Source organism: Cryptotermes secundus, unplaced genomic scaffold, assembly GCF_002891405.2.
Source record: "Cryptotermes secundus unplaced genomic scaffold, Csec_1.0 scaffold173, whole genome shotgun sequence".
Taxonomy (NCBI): domain Eukaryota; kingdom Metazoa; phylum Arthropoda; class Insecta; order Blattodea; family Kalotermitidae; genus Cryptotermes; species Cryptotermes secundus.
In genome coordinates, this window is record NW_019736395.1 from 698,785 (window position 1) to 713,965 (window position 15,181).

General features: G+C 43.3%; 1 protein-coding gene across 1 annotated transcript in view; it reads left to right on the forward strand.

Moving 5' to 3' along the window:
• LOC111869807 (putative GPI-anchored protein pfl2) overlaps window positions 1–15,181 on the forward strand; it is a 511,967-nt gene that overhangs the window by 288,037 nt on the left and 208,749 nt on the right. The gene's annotated exons all lie outside the window — the stretch shown is intronic.

Consider the following 15,181-nt stretch of genomic DNA (forward strand, 5'->3'; position numbering starts at 1 on the left):
ATATTTCTGCACATTCGTAAACCTTTCCCCAACTCCTACAATTGTCACCATATTGAAATGTAATTCTTTCGCGAGTGCCACCAGTTTGCACGGCCTCTGACCACAAGAATCGCACTTCCCGCCGTGTTAGATATTACAGTGTTATCACTATTCGACTGAGTCACCGTGACAAGTTAGTACCTAAGAGCTACTTTAGAAATTCTCAGTATTCATGGAATCCATTACCGTGTTCACAAGTACCTGCAACTGATCCCGATCCCGAGTCAGTTGAAACCAATCCACATTTTAATATTGTAACGTATTGGGTGTATAACGCGACAAATAACTTCACGCCGTATTTGATATAGCGAATTTTATTTCATATTCGCACTTAATCACCCAAATTACAGATTCACAATTACTGCTATCTGCAGTATCACAAATACTACACTCCAGATGCCAGAATGCAACTGACTGGTTGCTGGCTAACTCAGAACTCTCTCGGAACTAACTCGTAGGTAGCTGCCTTGAGAACTGTTGATAACACACTCGCTCGTAGGCTTGCTCGGAACTAACTGTGAATAGCCTTCGCTGCTCCTTATGTAGCCTCGTTCCGGACCATTGTCGTCTGGTGCCGTGTTGCTAGCAACGCTGTCCGGAGTTGTTGACAGCTGCCTAGCAACCGCGATATCCCTTGGTGACGTCACCGCTGTTGACTCGCATTGCATAGCTACCAGGTTGCGGGGACTCGGCTAACTTCGGCTCCGCTCGGCACGTCACCGCGGGGAGAGTGGCGGGGTGTTGACTCGCCTATTACGCTAGCGCTACGTTACCGCCACGTGCCGCTGGGGAGGTAGGGGTCCTCCGTTGCGCAACATGTCACAATATTATGCTTCCATGTAGGCCTAGGACTTCGTAGCGGTATCTCTCTTCCAGGGTTTCCCGTCAGAACGTTGTATACTCTTCTCCTCTTCTGTATGTCTGCAACATGCTCTGCCCATCACACCCCACATTAATTACACATTACAGATAATGCCCACGCCACAAATGGAATGCTGAACGAATAAATTAAACAACGAGAAATAGTCTCAAGCAAATGGACGACAATCACAGTGAAAAACATTAAGATGTTAATTACTTTTAATTCAAGGTTAATTTATTTAATTAGGAAATATCGCGTTCACACGTAATTTTGCCATACAGACAAATTCCGTGGCCTGTAGTCCTCAAACGAACTATACCGACAGAGCGACTGCCGCTTGTCGGATAAATTAGTGCCAATTTGCGAATAGAGTGTCACGTGGTCAGTGCAACGGATCCCCATGGCCGTTAATCAAGGTTTTTCTAGACCGGAGCCGCTATTTCCTTGAAATAGCTCCTCAGTTATCCTTACGAGTCTGAGCGGACCCTGTTCCAGACTCACTACTTCTCAGAAAATCTGGTAGCGCTGGGAATCGAACCCGGACCTCAGGATTTGTAGCCAGGAACTTTGACCACTAGACCACAGAGGCGGTCAATTTTGACATACAGTGCCACAATTTTAGCAACATAGACAACACGGCCGAAACATATAGAGAGGAACAAAAGTGCCGGATAATAATTTGCGTTTAAGACGGAAATATATATGTACAAAAGATCCCTGTCGGTTTGATCACTCTGACAAGACTTGACGAGTGCAAGTTTTGACGTACCTCTTCGTGCAGTTATCTTCAGTTTCCTGCTATTTTATCCCTCTTAGATTCAAATATTTTCCTCGGTTCCCTGTACAACTCAAACACCCTCAGGATAATAAAACCCATCCAAGAGGAAATGAGTTCTTTTGTTTTATTCACTTTCTCTCATAACTTACTTGCTCCCATCTATCTCCCGAGCAGGTTAGAGTAGAGGTAACGCTCTAGACTTGCATTAGGGAGGTTCTCCATTCTAAACTTGGCCGAACACCTGCTATCCTCACTGACGGTTTTCCTCAGTCTCCTAGAGAAGCGCTGGGATGTTACCTTTGTTAAGTCATGTATGATTGCTTACAAATTATTTCAGTGCCATTATTGGTCTAGCATTTGACGGTATGCAGACCTAATCCAGTTACAGGCAGCGGCTTGTTATGCCCCACCTACTACGGTAACAAGTTAGTTAGTGACGTAGACGGTTACGTCTCATTAGAAAGTTGTGAGATTGCATTTTCAGCATAAAGTGTGATTCCGTGACCTATAATTTTCAAACCGGAAACAACAAAATAAAACTGCCTACGGAAGTTGTTTAGCATTCTGCAGTATTGATTCTATAAGTCACAAAACTTTCTGAGTTACACTTTCATATTCCGTAAGCAGTTTTATTTTATTGCAGGCAACGGAAACCGCGACAATAATTTAGAATCATTCTGTGCTTTCAGGTATTCATGCGCCTATGAGAAATTCAGTTATACTTACACAGGACTTCTGTTCCATAAGGTTACCTAAGCAAGGTATGGCGTACTCTGGTTCCTAAAGTAAATGGACTTTACATTGTGGTATTGGATACATGCTCCTTCCCCCAAACCTTCACCTAAGTACTGCATTACGGTACAGATCCCGTACTCCTGTCTAAAATAATAATCCCTTTTTTCATACGTTTCGGTGTATTCATATTTGTACATTAATCGACATCTGCTGCTTTCTGTTCAGTTCTGTGTGTCGATTTACCGCTCCTCTCTCTTAGAGAGATAAGCCGTAGGCCTGTTTAGTGATCGACATTTTTCTGTCAGTTCTAAATTCAGCCTTTCTCTTACGGGCGTTGTTTTTTCCATTAAATACTAGAAATTGTATAGCTCTCTCACTGCGGCCGGTTTGTTTTAATAGACAGTTCTTTTGAACTTAAACCGACGTGCTACTGGCAGCTTATGTATAAATGTTATTAATTTCTTCTTGAAATCGTCAGACGAGCTTATCCGTGTGTGGTGCAGGAGTGATTTTGAGGGACTCCTCACGGTTTACAAAGAATATGCAGGGTTGTCTCAGCCGGTCACGGTAGCCGAGCGGTCTAAGGCGTGCACTGTCTTCGCTCGCTCGGAAGCCGAGATCGTGGGTTCGAATCCCACTCAGGGCATGGATGTTTGTGTGCGTTTTTCTGTGTTTGTGTACAGGTAGAGGCCTTGCGACGAGCTGATCACCCACCCAAGGAGTCCTACCGAATGTATAAGATCTAGAAAAACCAAAGTGAACGGAGAAGTTCATGGAGGTATACCTAGGCCCACTGGGGCTGTAGTGCCAAGGAAAATAAAATGCAGGGTTGTCTCAGCCATGCTCTCATCAGCAGAACATCAGTAATTGAACCTGTTCTGTGCTGCCACCTACATGCTCACGAGGACATACGTCACGTTTAAGGAATTGAATTCATGTATGAACTGTGGGACGGTTCCTTCTCGTCCACCTTCTTATGCAGCAGATTTGTAAAAGAAGGAGCTACGCAATTTGTTCTAGAAAATGTTTTGAATTTGTTGTGTAGGAAATGCTCTGAAATGGAGATTCCGCCACTCCTCACTGTTTGGAGATGACCACAAGACGAAGATGATTTTTTATTTTGCTAGTGGGGGTGGGACTAAATCCCGTGCACTGCGGCCACTTCTGGCCTATTGTACCATCCCCAGATGATAGGTGAGGGTGATTGTGGAGCAATTGGTGGAATGAAGATTGGCAGGGGAAACCGAAGTACTCGGAGAAAACCTGCCCCAGCGCCACTTTGTCCACCACAAATCCCACTTGACCCGACCTGGGATCGAACCCGGGACGCCGCGGTTGGAAGCCAGCGACTAACCGCTTGAGCTGTGACACGGCATACGAAGAAGATACACAGATATGAATGAAGAAGGAATCAGTAGAGGAATGCAGACCTTTGGGTCTTAATATTGGCTGAAAGGAGACGGACTGCGGTAAGGCGTTGGACGTTTGACTTCGAAGGAGAAGTCGCTTAAAAAATATACTTATTTAAATAGTTAGAAATTAGAATATGTAATTTTGGAACACGAAATATTTTTGTTATTCACAAATGATGGAAAATATATTTAGCTCGACATGTAGCATGCATGGTATAGAATCTGTGTGTAAATTTAATACTTTAACAGTATCTAGAGTATTTTGATGTTCATAACACTTTCTGGCCGCCTCTGTGGTCTAGTAGTCAGAGTTCCTGGCTACAGATCCAGAGGTCTGGGTTCCATTCCCGGCGTTACCAGATTTTCTGAGAAGTAGTGGGTCTGGAACGGGTTCCATACAGCCTCGTGAGGATAACTGAGGAGCTACTTGATGGAAATTGAGGCTCCGGTCTAGAAAACCTAAATTAACGGCCGTGGGGATCCGGGATCCATTGTGCTGACCACGCGACACCCTCTATCCGCTAAAGTTGGCACGAACTTCGCTGACAAGCGGCGGTCGCTCTGTCGGTATAGTTCGCTTGCGGACTAAAACCATGGAGTTTGTTTTCTGTTTTGTTTTTATTGTGATTTTGTCTCCAAAAAGTTGTGTCTTTATGAAGATTCTGCACCCAAGTAAAAGACTCGTAAAACTGCAATGGTTTGAAATAACACGAAACAGCTGTGTGTACACAGTAGCCGTACCACGCATGCGTGATTTGTTGACCGTTACTCGTGCGCACGCGCTGTGGCGGCCCGCCAGTGCCATGAGGTTGCTCACCCCTCCTTATATAAGCTATACAGCGTCGAGTGGCAGGACGATTGATAAAGTGGAAAGAATTGGAAAGGAAGCGGTTGTGGTCTAATCGAGGTATGATCCCAGCCTTCCAGGAAGGATTCAAGTAAACAACGGAACCCTCAGGATTGCCGGAATCCTGACCGAGATTCGAGGCAAGACCTTCCGAATACAAGTGTAGTGTATTACCGCTACGCCAACGCTCTGGGCAGCACTTATGAGAAGCTGAGGGTTGCATACAGAAATCTGAAATTGTAACATCTTTAGTGGTAGAACTTTAGTCGTAAAGATATATGTTATGAAGGTGTAAGATGGATTCAGCTGGCTTAGAATAGCTTCAGTTGGATAGCTGTTGTGACCAAAGTCATGATCCTGCGATTTCATAATCAGGCCTTCATCACAAGTTTATAAACAGCGAAACGTTTCTCAGTTATAATCTGTAAAGCTCTCTCTGTTTGTGGCTGTTTCGGTAACTCTGTGCGTGACTGTCTCCATCACGCGCGTTGCATGCCGGCTCTAGACACAGCTGCCAGTAAGGAAAAACGAACTATTCATACGGGGCTACACAACATATTCTGCCTCATATTAAATAAGTTTCAAATAATGGGATCCATTCTCCTGCCTTGAAATGTGGTTAGATTATCCAATGCAACTTGTACCCTGGTCGGGCTGCCTACATGCGAAGTGACATCCTTCCTAGAGTCCGTATTTCTAGATCTGGCCGTTCTCAGCAGAATACGCAGTGGATTTGGTCGAGTCCACTAACTGACATAACGATTCTAGGGTGTGTATGTGTTTCACGAGACCCATAGTTAAAGAGCTTCACTGTCCTCCCCAACTGCAATGTAGCTGAAGCCACTGTCCCGCTTCTTGTTGCCCTACCTCTCACGCACAGCCCAGAGGCCAGGTCTAAATACACTGCCCGTGTCATGTAGGAGAATTTCTGATTATATTAGATAAGTATACGCTTTCTCAGGCATCCACCCCTATCCTAATCACTACAGTGACTGAGCTATCCGGGTTATTAGCAAGGCTATCTATCAGAATTTATTATTGCATCCAGACAAAATCTGTTCCTCCCCCACGCTACATCACCAATGGATAGCTGGGGTAAAGCGGACGGGGAGTGAACCTAACAACTCGCCTCTCTCTGCTCCTCTGCATGTCATCATAGACTGAAGCTTAATCAGTACCGTCCTGTCGGAATATCAGTTTCTGCTTACATATTTCATGAACTTTAAATTCAGTGTAAAAATTAACAGGATACGGCTTGCTGTGCTCTTTTCTTGCTTGCATTCGTGGTCGATCCTGAGGATGGAGGCAGTACGTGCCTCCGAAACGTCGGCAAACTTTTACCACACTACACCGCGTCACATCTCAGATGATGTTACTGTTTATAGTCACCGCTGTGATAACCTCAAATCCAACAACAAGCAGACCCTTTAATCTCTGAAGTTCGCTGTGGGAAGGCAGTACTCAAGTGTTCTCATTTATCGATAAATTCAGGGTGTGAAAAGGAAAGGATGTGACGTCACACATTTTGCATTGTTTAGGACCTACCCTCGTGGTGCCTTATTGTGACGAAGTGTTACGAATACCGAAATAATTCTCTTTGTGCTTTAAAGCTGACGACGAAGGAGCGATAGGCATAGATCGTTTTATGCATTGTGCTGTAGGCCTGTATGATCTAGAAACCACAGTACATACAGAATGGAATAAAACGGGGGTGGGGAATAATAATTATATACAGTACGTGAATGTTCTGTAAGCAGTAAACTGTTCCTTAACAAGAAAGAAAGAAAGAAAGAGACTTAGGTTCTTGAACGGCGCTGATACCAATTACAGAAACTGTTAATTCTTTAATGAAGAAATACCGCGGTACTCGTTGCAAGTAATGGAAAGAGCCGCGATCGTGGCCTATTATGAAGAATCCGTCATCTGCCTGACCGAGTTTGGAACTGCGTTACTGCTGAGCTTATCCACTGGCATAGTAGTGGTATCAAAGTTGGCAACACTGTCTAATTTTCCACTGGCTGTTTTCTCGTTTCATAAAGTCGATATCGATTATTACGAATTTGTTAAAATTGAGGCGAGGTTCAGCCCCCTGAGCTCAAAACTGAAAAAAAAAAATAAAAACATTGCACTGAACTTAGAGCCAGATATAACTTTGGCATAGTTTCCGAAGTTAACATGAAACACGGAGCATAAAGCCAGTCGAAATGAAATTGCTGGGGGTAGCAGATGTTAAGAGCGGAATATTGAAGGGGCTGTGGCTTGTGATTATAATGCATCAAGCAGGGGTGGCTAAGACAATTTTTCTCTCTATAGGTAAAGAACACGTAGATTGAGAAGTAGGGAATGATTTACGAGAGCTGTATGCCAAAAGATGAAAGCAGTAAGTAAATAACAGAGAAGAATGAGTAATTATAGCAATGGAGACTACGGTCCTTAGATGACCCTAGAGTAAATTATCCACTAAGTAAGTAATTCGCTTAGTGGGCGGTGGAGTCCAACTGGGTCCACTCGGCACGGCGGCCACTGATTGGCCTATTGTAGCCCTTTCAGGTGATTATGATGATGGAGAATTTGGTGGAATGAAGATTGGTAGGGGAAACCGAAGTACTCGGAGAAAACCCGCCCCAGCGCCACTTTGTCCACAACAAATCCCACTTGATCAGACCTGGGATCGAACCCGGGCACCGCGGTGGGAAGCCAGCGACTAACCGCTTGAGCTATGGCGCGACCTAAGTAAGTAAGTAAATAGGAATGTTTAATTTATTAAACTGATCAGGTAATTTTATACAGAGGTCCGTTAAATGTATCAAATTTAAAACATTTTTAACTGATGCAACAAAGCAGAATTACATTAATCAAACAATTAAGAGCACATTAATTTAAGGGGTTCTATCACTATGATTGAGGCGGCCAGGGCGTGAACCTAGCAGCTCATCGCCATCAAGTGTCGAGGCTAAGAACGCTTGTACCTATATGTCCATCCCCAATACACGCTTCGTTAGACAGGGGGACATATTGACCTGTCTGCAGCTCCGAATGGTGCCATTCTCTTCGGAATCTGTCACCATCTCGAACATAGTAGCCGTGATAGCTCGGTAGACACACCGACTAAGCTGCACGCTCTACAACTTGGAAATCTGTGTTCGATTCCCAGCAGAGAGAAATATTTCTCTTATTCACAGCTCCGAGACCAGCTATGGTTCCCAGCCGTCCTCCTATGCGGAGGGAACAAGGTTTCTTCCGTCGGAGCTAAAGTGACAGAGGCGTGAAGCTGACCATTCACCTTCATCGAGTATCGAGATTAAGAATGGTGGAACTATACCTCTACTCCCTACTCGTCTTCATGGCTTGGTGCTTAATCAAACACAGAAACAACATCTACATTTACCATCCCCTGTCTAAGAACCTAGAGTTTTGCCGAGTCGTCTCTCTGAGTAAAGATAAAAGGTAAAGTTAGAGTGCTTAATTAATTTGTCGCCGCGGGGCGTGGAGGTATAGATCCACCATTCTTGACCTAGGCACTAGGTTCAGGTGAGTGGTCAGTCTCGCCCCCCGTCGCTTTACCGCCGAGGAAAGAGCCCCCGGTACCCATTGGATGGGAGGAAGGGTTGGCTACAGAGCAGGTCTGGGCTCTGTGCAGAAGAGAAAAATCTGCTGTCCGTGCCTGTAATCGAACCCACATTCCTCTGCAGTCTAGCCAATATTCCGTCGCTATATCAACTGGATTATATCAGCTTTTTTTTTTTGTTGTTGTAACGGTGAGAAAATTATTCAGTCTAAGGGAAGCGAATAAATTCAGGGTGGTTGAGAACAGGGTGCTGAGGAGGATATTGGCGTATGGAGAGGGGAAGTTCGCCCTTCGCCAGATGTTACAGCAATCGGACCTGGGGAGATGAGATGGCCAAGGCATTAAACATATTTGCGGGAAATGAAAAAATTAATTTTTTTTTTTCGAAAAAACCAGAACAATTTAAGTACATATCCGAAACACTATAGAGGATACTATCAAAGTAGATCTGAAATAAAACAAGTGCTTCGGTGTGGACTAGATTGAAATATGAACTTGAAGCTCTCACATTGGTGACTATGAAAGAATATTGTATTGTGAGATGTGACGCCGTGTAGCCTGGTATAATTTCACCCACGTTTCGAAAGAATATACTGCATACATCTTCAGGGTATAATACGTGCTAAGCAAGCACCGAGCAAGAAGCAAGGAAATAGACGCTACTCAGAATAGAGTTTAGTGGCGGTATAAGGACAAAGCGTCGATGAAAACCTTCTCTGGGTTCTACAAAATGCTGGTAATTTCTTGGCCAGCTGAGCCACCGTCATCTCCATAATAAGCCTTGCATTTCTATACACAAGAACCAGAAAGCAATTAAACAGACAGGTGACATACGCACTGTGTGTTGTGTACCACTGTGGGTTCTTGCCCAAGCCCGTGTAGACAAAGTGAGATTGTTGACTCTCTCTCTCTCTCTCTCCCTCTCTCCAGTTAGCAGCACATACTTTCTGCACACCGCCTCCTGTTATAACCTCCCCCCGCCCAGGCGCTCGGCAACCCAACGTTGGACCGGAGTGGAATAAAAACCACTCTGTCTGCTAATCCTACTTTATTCTCTCTTACTGACAATATAATTTCAAACGGACTGAACATGCCACATATCTCAGCAGTAAACCCGACTTTTATTGGGTTTGATTCCTACCCAAAGCACCGCCTCTTGTAATGAAGTTCCCTCTCGTATTCTTCAGTTCTGCTTTACAAAGTCGGGGTAGTACAGGCCGCGTTCATAGGCGTGGCCTCTGGGTTCGAGAAAGGCAGCTGAACTGTTGAAGGAAGGGAAGATGACGCATTTGTACCTCAGGACCTGGCTAACTTACACACTCGGTCACTTCCTTCGCACGTTCTGTTGAGTACAGCCAGGCTTAGAGATACGAACACTGCCTTCCAGTAGTTATGACCATTTTCTCTCCAAATCTACTCAAATTGTTGTCGGCAATAGGATAAAAATTAAATCTCATCCTGTAGTTCATACAGTGCCCTTAACAACCTCATAATTTCTATGTGTGTTAATAATAGAAATTTGTGGCAGTTTAATATAATGACAGATACGCTGAAGAGTTCTAGATTCTGGGATATGACGCCTTGTAGTTTGGTAGAATTTTTACAGACGTTTCGAAGGAACATAACTGTTTCCAGCTTCAAGGTTGGTAGTTGTTTGTTTGGCTTTTCTTCGACCCAGAAGGTAGTACTTACCGTCGAAACTTCTGTGAACATCTACCACATTACATGACGTCACATACCAGAAGCTGATACTCTTCGCAGCCAGAGCTGTGAGTGCTCTGCAGCCCGAGAGATGGGTCACAGCACAGTTCACAGAGGCTCTGCTGTCCATAAACTCATTTAACATTTCATTGTCCTCTATGACAGTGAAATTCTTTGTGAGATCGTGATCAATCTGCTTTCAGTCTGCGTACTTTTATACGAATCCGTAAGACGTGGAGTTACCTGCTCACAGCAATCTAAGGCGCGCATTTCGAAACATCTGACTCAACTTCTCATAAAACAAACAAAAATACTCCGTGACCTGTAGTCCCCAAGCGAACTATACCGACCGAGCAACCGCCGCTTGTCGGTGAAGTTAGTACCAACTTTAGCGGATAGAGAGTGTCACGATGTGAGCGCAACGGATCACTAACGGGCAGCAATGACGGACATTCTGTCTGAGAACAGCAAAAAGAATACCCAAAGTCAGTTACAGAGCTCTTAAGGCTAGAAGAAAGAAGATTTCTGCAAGGCGTCGGTTACTTCATTAGCAACATTCCTATATTTATATAAAATAGATATGTAAGAAAAGTAAAAGAAGTAATTGTACTGATTATTAACAGTATACTCTCAGATTTAAGTTAAGATCTATATTCCCCACGGCCGTTAATTTTGGTTTTCTAGACCGGAGCCGCTTTTCCTTGAAATAGCTCCTCAGTTATCCTCACGACGCTGAGTGTACTCCGTTCCAGACTCACCACTTCTCATAAAATCTGGTAGCGCTGGGAATCGAACCTGGGCCCTCTGGATCTGTAGTCAGGAATTCTAACCACTAGACCTCAGAGGCGGTCCTTTATTTCTCATACTCAAATCGAATTTTCAGTTTAATTCTCAATAGTACAAGGATCCTACTGAGAAGAGTTCCGTTAGAGTTAAGTCTGTTATAACTTAATAAATAACGGCAGAGAGAGAGAGAGAAAGGCATTCTTTCTTTGAACAAACGCGACAGCCTTTCGCCTCTAGTGCAATACAATGGCTCCCAACCTTTTCGACATGAAGCCCCTCTCAGGTTTTCATCGAACATTCAATGAGCTCCCTATTTGGTGAGTGAAATAAATATAACCCTTTGCACTCGTATGCATGACCACATCAGTTCTAATTATTTTACCCATGAAGCTGGTCATGTGGAGAAGATTCAGACATGAGCATAAAACGTTAAGTATAATTTTATTGATCTGACTTTTTATATTCTTCGAGAGAAAGAATTTGAAAACTGTTATTTGTTACTTCAGCGTTGTGGGGTTGATAACACATATACAGATATCTGCATCTCGGGATCTTCGGTGTCTGCCTTAGTTTCCATCTAAAACAGGAAAAGTAACTTTTGTGGGTTGGGGGGGGGGGGCTGCAGCGCCCCTGACAGTCTGGAAACTTTATAAGCCTCCTCAAATAATGTCCGAAATGAAAACAATGCCATTCCGACTAACGCTGACGTAACAGACAGTGGTCAATGACAATTTTTTAGTAAATTTCCTATTCTAAAACTTAGAAATTAATTGTTGTGTGGGGGGGGGGCCCCAGAGCCGAGTACCAAAAATGTGGGTAAATGTGAATTTTATTTTAATTAAAAAGCTTCAAGACGCTTTTTAATTTCTCATAAGATCATTGTGCTTTTAATTTCATCGAGAATATATAGGCTTGTCTTATCTATTGCTTGTTGTCATTCAAAATTACGAAGTTTGACACATTCTTAGTTTATGTCTTAGACGAAATGTAGGATATTTTAAATGGTGGGTGTTGTTTGACTTGAGGCTGACCAGTTCCTGTCAGTAGAAATACGAAACGTGGTGAAGCAGTATCTTGCCGTCCCTGTAATTTCGACATTAATAATAAAAAGCAATATGCCTACCAAGTAATTTCATTAGATTCATAAAGCGAAACTTTGAGAGTTTGAAGCGTTGCCTTATTTTTCCATTACAGTGTTTTGGACGAAAAAGGTTAATGGCTCGTTTACTTTATAAAGGAACTGTGAACTGCTTCCGGTACGCCGCCCAGAAATCGTCGAACCTGAAGTTCTGAAATGCGATACGCGGCAGTGGTGCTGGGGCAGGTTTTCTCCTAGTACTTCGGTTTCCCCTGCCAATCTTCATTCCACCAATTGCTCCACAATCACCCTCACCTATCATCTGGGGCTGGTACAATAGGCCAGAAGTGGCCGCAGTACAAGGGACTTAATCCCACCCAACTAGCAATAAAGAAAAACGTCCTAGTGAAGGTTCTGCAGTATGCTCTAGTAGAAATGGCGATTCGCTAATGTAAACAGACAAAGAATATAAAGGGCAAATAAGGAGTCTGTAAGATTTCTCTTCATTGGAATGGCCGTCATGTTTAATCATTTAAGAGGATCAATTAGTCTGATACCAATTACAATGTTTCGTCGATCACGCCAATAAAATGATTCGTTAGTTTACTCTTAGCGTCCGAATGTATAATTTGTTTTAAATTACTTTATAAATTTGTAAAAATTCTGAACTTTATATTTCAAGGTTTCCCTTGAGCTGGCAACTCTTTCCATCCCTCTTGGTCACTGTCACTAACTGCAAAACAAGTGGATACAACCATATCCTGCCCGCTGTTGTTAAGTACAGGCTCCCCCGTTTTGACACTTTTATTCTGATTTCTTTGCACACCTAATTGATCTCTAGGGAGGGCTGGAAATAATAGCGTTCAGACATAAGCAGATGTGACAATCCTTAACGAGACACTTTGAGTGATTTACACGATGACTGCAGTTAAGAAAGATGCTAAGAAACCAGTTTTGAAACTGTCTGTATTCATAAAAAAATATATTGACTCCTCTTGAATACATAATGGTAAAGAAGAAGGTAAAGCTGTCCCTGTAACAGGCCGTGGAGGCCTGTAGGGTTGTGTGATGTCGAGGTTCCCACATTTTCTAGACAATCGGCTAACAGATGGCGGTAAGGTCAGCCTTACGCGCCGGCCGCTCTTATCCCCAGGAAGATTCCTGGTACTTATTTCTCTCAAAGGCTGAGCCGACTCCAGGGCCATACTGCGGATTGAAGGACTAGGTAAATTGAAGCGATCCGATGACCTCATTGGGACTCGAATCTGCGACCTTCCGGCTTGTAGCATAATGCCTCAAACAATTACGCTACCCCGTGTCCCCTAATATATAATGGTTCCAACTGAATATATTTTCAACTATATTGTCTGAGCTACTGGCAGCGTCATTAAATAAAAATAAATAAATTATTTACTTGTGTGCTTGACATACACAATTCGGCTTGTATGCCGTCACAAGTGAGTAGCAAGTCAGCCTTCTCCGTACCGACTTTCGCTTTTATATATCTTATTTCCTTATACGTATTATTTCCTTATACATATACGTATAATACATAGAAAATTGTATAAATAATATATACTAATTTGTTTACAACAATTTAAAATTTCGAATGACACTGACGCGTAACTTCTCTGCGTCTAAGCGAATTTCTAACATTCTGTTGTACATCCTGCACACGTTAATAGTGCCATGCTGTTTACAATTATAGCTGTCACTGACTTCTGTTAATTTCCCCTTTTGGATGCGATTTTTGGTACTTCTGCTGCATAGCTTGCTTCTGCAGATTCGATACGGCTCAGTGCTTTTGTCGCTCTTTGCATGCAGTTTCCTGCTGTAAGCTCTGTTTCGCTTTGTCTCGTGATGTATGCTCTGTGTTGTTCAGTTAAGGCTGTCGTAAATTAAGCGAAACAAACATACTTCTCAACTTGCGGTTACTTGTTTTCTTTGTTTGCGGGGGGTGGGGGGTTGGGGGGCTTTGTACGTCGCCTAGTACCCTGAGAGAGAACGCAGCGTTTCGGAAACTGGATCTGTTTCCGTTCTCAGGTAGGAGGTGGAGAGACACCTACTCAGTTTATTCCCTTAGAAGGCGCTGTCCACAATCAACGTCCAGTAATTGAGATTAGATCTTTCTGAGGGACCCAACAGATCCAGTTTCCGCAACTTTGTGACCTTTCAGAAAAGCAGGTAAACTCGACTGTAACACATTACTGGAATGGACGTACACATTACACGAGTATCTTCTAGAGAAATTGCAATGACCTGCGGAGTAGAAGACCAACGAATCAGGATTCGAACACCGGCAGTGGATAGGGATATTTTTCTTCTCGCAAGCGTCCATATCAGTTCTAAGGCCCACCCACTGCACTGCCAAATGGATATTGGTTGAAACGGCCAGGGCGTAAAGCTGACCATTAACCTCCAGTTAGTGCCAAGGTTAAGAATACGTGGAGCTATACTTCTACTACCCGATACTTCGTGATGTTGTCGTTAGTTAGACACAGGACCAGCTGTGACTTATTTCTTTTTACCATTGCCAGTAAGCTTTTTCAATAAAAAGTGTTCGCATAATTTGAAAAAGGCAGTCGTAATAATACTACGAATAATCATTGCATCAAAATTTCAACTCTTATACGAATAATTATATATACGTGTATATATATACGTAGCATATAAGAGTTATGTTACGTAACAGGAGAAAATGTATAGAAGTGAAAGTCTGCTTAATGGAGGCTGGCTTTCAGAATACTGTTACGTAGTGAAAGCACTGACGATGGCTTTACAAGCCGGAACGATTTTGCTAAACAGCAATTAAGTTCGTGAACAAATATTGATGAAATGCAGTGCGTTGTACTACTCAATAGCGATTACTGGCAGCGGATTACGAGTGGCTTGTGAATGAGAAATTGAAGGTAAAAGGTATCAAGGTCCTTGCTTCATTGCCGAAATGGGTTAGTGCGAATGTAGCCAGAATCCGTAGGCTGTTTCTGGACTGCACGGGAGTTGTGCATTGCATATCCAATAAGTTACTTAGAATTCGCAGTAAACTAACATACGAATAGCGGTAGCGTAGTTGGTTGAGGGAAGGGGCGGGTTCAAGTCCCGATGAGGTCACTGGATTTTTTCAGTTGACCTAATCCTTCCAGCCGCACTAGGCCCTGGGGTTTACTCAGCCTCTAACAGAAAAGAGTACTAGGATTTAATTAGATAATTTTCCTGGCGAGTAAAGCGCGGCCGGCGCGTAAGGCTGACAACCTTGCCGTCATCTTTGAGCCGATTGTCTAGATAATGTGCGAGCCTCAACGTCTCACAACCCTATGGGCCTTCATGGCCTGGTACAGGGATAGCTTTACTTTTTACTATTTTTACGAATAATAG